Raw genomic sequence first — 6,000 nt, forward strand, 5'->3', positions numbered from 1 at the left:
AATTGCTTACATCTGATAATTAATATTCGAACATTCAACAGTTTGGCACCCGTGTCTCCATTTAAAGCCTACCACGATTGTTGTGGAAAGTTCGGCACGGTTCTCCCGCACCTTGCTTAATCTCAGAACTCAGATCTGAAGTTTCCCGAGACTCCGAAAAGTTCCAAGTTAAATTTAGCCAGGCATCCAGCAGGCTCTGGACCGCCTGCACCGGGAGAAATTCATCGAGAAACTCACTTTTGTAAATATAATTTCTTACGTAATTTTATGCAACTGGTCCCGAGCCCAACGTGCTCATTACACTGTGCATTAGTTTGGGAAATATATTCACCTACGAAAGTGCCTATCATTTTGTGGTCTCGAGATGAAATTTGACTGCCTCGCCCTTTCTGCTCCCCCTGCACCCCGCCCTCGTATCTGTCGGCTTTGTTTGGGTTTTTGTGATAAGCGGGCCCGCTGAGCTTCGTAGACTGCCGCAAATTTAAACGAGATAAATGCTGCCTAATTGCACACAGAAATGAAACTAAATACGGTGGGCGGTGGGTGGTGGCTGGTGGGTGGTGGGTGGTCGGGGGAACTTTCCGGGCGAAAGTCGCCGAGTGGGTGGCGAGTTTCCCAAGCAGAAGGCGAAAGCGGGATGGCTCGCCAAATTATAAACGAAAGTTCTCAAACAATTTAATCAGCGGCAACAAACAAGAACAACATTTCACACACACACACCCACACAGTGCAAACGGGAGGGAAGACATCAAAGATAGGATAGAAAGATGGAAAGATAGAAAGATGCTGGCTTCCCCCCCGAAAAAATCTTGTAAGATCTAGTTCCAAATGCATGGCCCTAGGAAAAGGCAATGGGACGGAGCGAAAGGGGGAATCAGTGGGTTCCTGGGGCGACGAGGGGGTGGGAAAAGCCGGAGGAAAAGCGCAGAAAATGCAGCCCAACAACAAGCGACTTGATGAGCATTAAGGGAGCGCCACTAGAGTTGCGGGAAGAACAAAAAGTAAGCAGACAACCACAAATTAGAACGGGGCTAGGAAAAGCGACTTGGGATGCTTCTCTAACCTGCTCTTAAATTCTGGAAAAACCGAATACAAAGTGTACCAAAGTGTTTATAAAAATAAATGAAAAAGTTCGAGATAATATAAGTGTGGTCTGGGCTTCTTTGAGTTGGCTTCTAACGTTTTTATATTGCGCAGTAAAAAACCAGCCTGCATACCAAAACTGGCTGTTGGAATGCCTACGGAACCCGAGTTACAGATGGTACTCCAAAATACGATCGGCGGGGGAAGAGCTTCCTTTGCCGCTCGACCGGCAACCTCTGCTAGTTCACATGTCTTCGCCTGCCCAACATTTTCCAAAGGTTTTCTTTGTTGTGTGTGCAACGCGGCACGTTTTCCAATTAAAATTACAAGAAAACTGTTTTCTTTTCCGATTTTCCGATTTTCTGGCTGTTATTGTTTTTGCTTACCTGTCACTGGCAAAACGAAGAGCGTAATCCGGGGAGAGAGCGAGCGAGAGAGCGGGCGAGCGCGCGAGAGAGAGCGAGCATCCTCGCAGTGGCACTTTTCTTTCGGCTTTCTTTATCAGATCCTTTTGCTGTTGCTTTCTTGTTGTTGTGTTTTCTTGCGGCCGAGGCAACAGGTAAAACAGGGAAAATACGGTAAAAGCAGAACCAAAACAGAAACCAAAAACGAAGCAGGCAAAAGGCAGGCACAGAAGCAGAGAACGGTGGAAAACCACAAACTTTGGCAGCACTCGAAAAAAATATCGTACTCGTTTCCAATTTTCTCGGTTTAATCAACGAACTCCCTCCGCTATTGTTCGGCTTTGTTGTTTAAGTTTAATTGCGTTTGAATTTTTGGTGGCGGGAGCCGCGTTTTTCGAACTGCGACGGCGCGCCTTTGGAAGCCAACTGAAAAAACACACCGAAATTGGTGAGCAGAGCGGGAGAACGGCAGAGCGGGAGAGAGGCTGGAAGGAAGAGAGCGGCAGAGAGGAGAGCGCGACGTCAGCGCGAGACACGTATGTCGTTTAAGTCTTTCGTTTGGTAGTTCTTGTTCTTGCTGCTGCGTTGGCGCGAGCGAGAGCGAGAGAGTTGAATTTCAGGTGTGGCAACCGGCGAAATCACAAAAAAAAATCCGTTTTTTTCTCCGCACAAGTACACAAGCGGCGGAGCGAGCGAGAGCGCGAGAGTGGGAGAGGGACGGGGCGAAACATCATTATGATCTGCCGGGAACTTAATGAGAACAGTTTTACATACGAAGACTGCTTGTTCTTGTTTTTGCATGCCGACTCTCGGCCCATATAGCCTATGTATTCGTACCTAGGGAAGTCCAAGAATATAACTCCTTCTATCGGAGTTGACTAATTAGGAGACCCGCAGCCCCGTTTATAAGCTATTGAGAACTACTAGCTCACAGGTATGAAAAAGCGAGATTCTTATAAAAACAGTCAACATTGTCTTAAGGCCAAGACAAGAGTCAATTCAAATATTATTTGTTTAAAAGGAGACCTTCCTTACTTCTTCTTCTGCTCGTAGACCGAGTCTGGGAACTGGAAATATTTGGTTAATACCCATATTCCTGAAGATTCGTGGTAGATTTGTCGGAGATTTGTAATACTTTTCAAGCGCATGGCGTGGACTCTCGGCTCTGTTTCTCCTCTCCCTCTCTCTCTCTCTCTCGAAAATCGGGTCGCTGCTTAGTTATTCCACACAGGTGTGGGTCTGTGTGTGTAATACCTGTTTGTCACGCACACACAGGCACGACCAGAGCCACAGTCGTCATCATCGTCTAAGCCGAGTTGCCTCTTTTCACCTTTCCTTCGCGCTCTCTCTCTCTCTGGCCCTGCCTCCGCAGGTGCGGGTGGGAGGGAGAGGGCGAGTGTCGCAAGCCGAGATTCGACTCTTCTTCTGGCTGCCTTTGTGCTCGCTTCCTAATCCATTACTGCTCTCTCTCGCACTCGCGCTCGCTCTCCCTCCCCCTCTTCTGTGCCCCTTCCACGAGCGCGTTCTGGGCTTCTTCTTCTCGCCACCCCATTAAGTGATGACGACGCATCCCAGAAGAAAGCCCGACCATCCGAATCGGAGTTCAGAGATTTGATAAACCCAATCAATCACTCGCACGGGGACAGTTCGATCTCCGCAGTGATGGATGATGATCACCCACGTACTTATAGACTGAATAACCCGGTCTTGAGGTGCTGTTTTCTAGTGTATCTTAAGGTAACACGCCTCTGATTACAACTTGGATAGTTCAATCTCATAAATATTTTGATCACATTCGAAGAACTGTTCTAAACATCTTGTGAATCACATTAGAATTAAGAGCTGGGATCCCTAATCTATCATATTTTTGGCAAGATGACCAGTACTCGATGACCACTTTGGCGACAGGTACTTCCAGCACATAGGTAAGGTGTGTGTTTTCGCCCGCTCGGCGATCGGCGGCGACAACGACTTAGAAAATTAGCTGCACACTCAGCGAAACTCGTTCCAGCGGCTTTCTAACCGGCAGTGGGGCAGGCGGATCAGCGCCAGCTGGCGGGGCAGGGTCCCCCTTTCCAGGGGGGAGGGTTCGGGGCCCGGTGGCGACTCCCCAGTGCATCTGCATATGTGGCATGCATCGGACCTGCCCGGCGATTCCAGATCGCCATTCGATATGGGTGGAAAAGCGCGGAGTGGAAAAGCGCGCCGGGGGCGGCTCCAGTTTCCAGTTTCGACAGCCTCGCCTTGGAAGCCCCTACAAAGTGGAGCTGCTCGTTGGAATACCTACTAATGGGGCTGGATTACCCTAGTTCTGCGGATCTGGAAATATTTCAGGAGCCTTTCTCAGGGGCGCTAAAATGTCGAGTATCCCACACAACTCTTGGGGAACTTGCACCATCTACCACTGTAAGATACATCTCAAGCTCCTAGGAGGCCACTTTCGGGGCCCTTGAAGTATTCACCATATTAAATCTAATATATTCCGTTCCAACTTTGTTCCCCCAACTCGCAATGACGTACTTCCCTCAACAGATAGCTCGGCGGTGTGACTACGAAGTGTATTTTTGCCACATATCCGGAGTTACCAGTGATGAGTAACAATCGGTTTCAGAACTGGAAACTGCTCGTAATATGCTCATAATATTATATTATCGAATATCGCGGGACCGCAGTTTTCCACTTCGGTCGCGCCACTTTTCCTGCCAGGCAAATTGGGCTCCCGGAGTGGAAAACTTTCGACTGCGAGCGCTGGTGCTCCGGTGTTGTGGCAAATATATAAATTTGCGAAGTTGTCAGTGCCACAAGCAGAGATGATTTGCGCCCCGGGGCAGGCCAGCGACTCATTTATCAGGCCGAAAGCAAGAAGCCGAAAATGAAGAGAGTTCTAAGTTGTGGCTGGGAAACTTTCACCGGGTGTGCTTTCTGCGCAGCGGGGCGAGGGGCGGTGGGGGACCTTGAGGATCTCTGGGTAGGGGGTGGGGGGCCTGGACTCGGCTTCGTCCTGGTCAAGTCGTAAACAAATACGCTTTGTTTACGCTCGCCGGAGTCTCTGGGCCAGACGGGTTTTCCCCCGGCCAAAAAAGGAAGTCGCTCGTAAAGCGGCGAAAGCCGCCAACTGACCCAACAACAAAGTGTGCAAGACACGGCAACAACAACAGCTGAATTGCCACAAGAAAATCGCTGAATAAAATAGTAAAGGCGCTTTCTTTCTGTCCGCCGCCTGTGCTCTGCGTTGGCCTGCGTTTCCTCTGCGTTTCAAGGTGCTTTCCACATTTTCCGTATTTTCCACTTCGACATATTAGCGGTTTCCGGTTGCACTGGTTGGTTTTGACTTTCGAATATTTGTTTCTTCTTGGCACAGCAAAAAAATGGCAAAAGCTCGACATATCTACCGCACTCACTTGAAAAAAAACTCGAGCACTCACAGGAATTCTCGATAGGCAGTAGCTCCGCCTGCAGCGTTTCTTGTGCCGCTCTGGACGTATCTCCGGGATCTTCGGATTCGGCTCGGATCAGAGTCACAGTCTGGTTCACTCTACTAGCCGCGCTGGCTGACCGTTCACGACGACGCTCCGCGAGCGACTGACCGCAGGCAGCCAGTTGATCTGCGACGTGGTCGCGCCGGAACATGTTCGAACGTGTTGCGTTGCGACCGCGACGCGGCGCAGCAGGAGCGCCGCTCTCGCTCCCGCAGGGGCTGCCAGTGTTGGCAAGTGCACTGCGAGGCAGCCTCTGAGGGTTGCGGTTAGGGTTGCCAGGGTCTGTGTAAGTGAATCCATCTTTATTGTGTTTTATACATCATTTTGTCTCTCACAGATTCCTTTTTCTTGCTTTTTCTTGCGAATTAGTGTTCTACGTTAATATTTAAAACATAATTGTCTGAAATATGTTCGGGCTACAGTTGGTGCACCGAAGTATCGTATTTTTTTACCTCAGATACAGTCAAAACCCCCCTCTACGCCTGTGTGCCGCCACGGGTCCAACGTGTTGCATGTTGTGTTTTCATTCGGCAAGTGGAAATTGTTGCTGCCACAGAGCGTGGCTCTAATTGACGGTTTTCCAGAGCAACTTGTTGAGCCTATTGTTGTCTTACGGGGTGCTTATCTGCATCTGCCCCGACGTCTTCGCACCGCACCCAGCTCCCCGCCTCGCGGATTATTGGTGGACAATTCCCCGGGCACCGCGGGCAAATTGACGATTTGAATATTTACGTAAACGATTCTGATTACAATTGAATTTGTTATTTAGAGCAGCTACTTAAGCCGCTGAGTCGCTGGGCACCATGTATGCTTATATGTACATACGTGAGCCGACTTGTCGGCTGTCTGCTAAATTACACCTCCTCAGGTGAGGACTTCTTTTCTTAAAGAAAGTTCTTCCAAGCCAGTAATGTATGCATATTCGTGATGAAAATCATAGCCAAGAAGATACGCAATTAATAAAAGCGTAGTAACATCAGTGCCTGTGCCCGGGCTCCTTGCTCCCACCCGAGAGCAAATAAAATGGCCCAAAA

The 6,000-nt window shown here is 49.2% G+C and overlaps 1 protein-coding gene across 6 annotated transcripts in view; it reads right to left on the bottom strand.

Annotated features, from left to right (window-relative positions):
- LOC108023338 (low-density lipoprotein receptor-related protein 2) overlaps positions 1-5,063 on the bottom strand; it is a 142,872-nt gene extending 137,809 nt beyond the window's left edge. For 2 of the 6 annotated variants that reach the window (XM_044093309.2, XM_044093310.2), the window contains exon 1: positions 4,913-5,063. The gene's annotated coding sequence lies outside the window, so the exon portion shown is untranslated. Of the gene's footprint in view, positions 1-1,774; positions 2,406-4,888 lie in introns of those variants that run through there. The other 4 variants (XM_044093308.2, XM_044093311.2, XM_044093312.2 and 1 more) reach the window with 2 other exon arrangements.
- Between the last annotated feature and the right edge of the window lie 937 nt (positions 5,064-6,000).

Source organism: Drosophila biarmipes, chromosome X, assembly GCF_025231255.1.
Source record: "Drosophila biarmipes strain raj3 chromosome X, RU_DBia_V1.1, whole genome shotgun sequence".
In the NCBI taxonomy this organism is placed as follows: Eukaryota; Metazoa; Arthropoda; class Insecta; order Diptera; family Drosophilidae; genus Drosophila; species Drosophila biarmipes.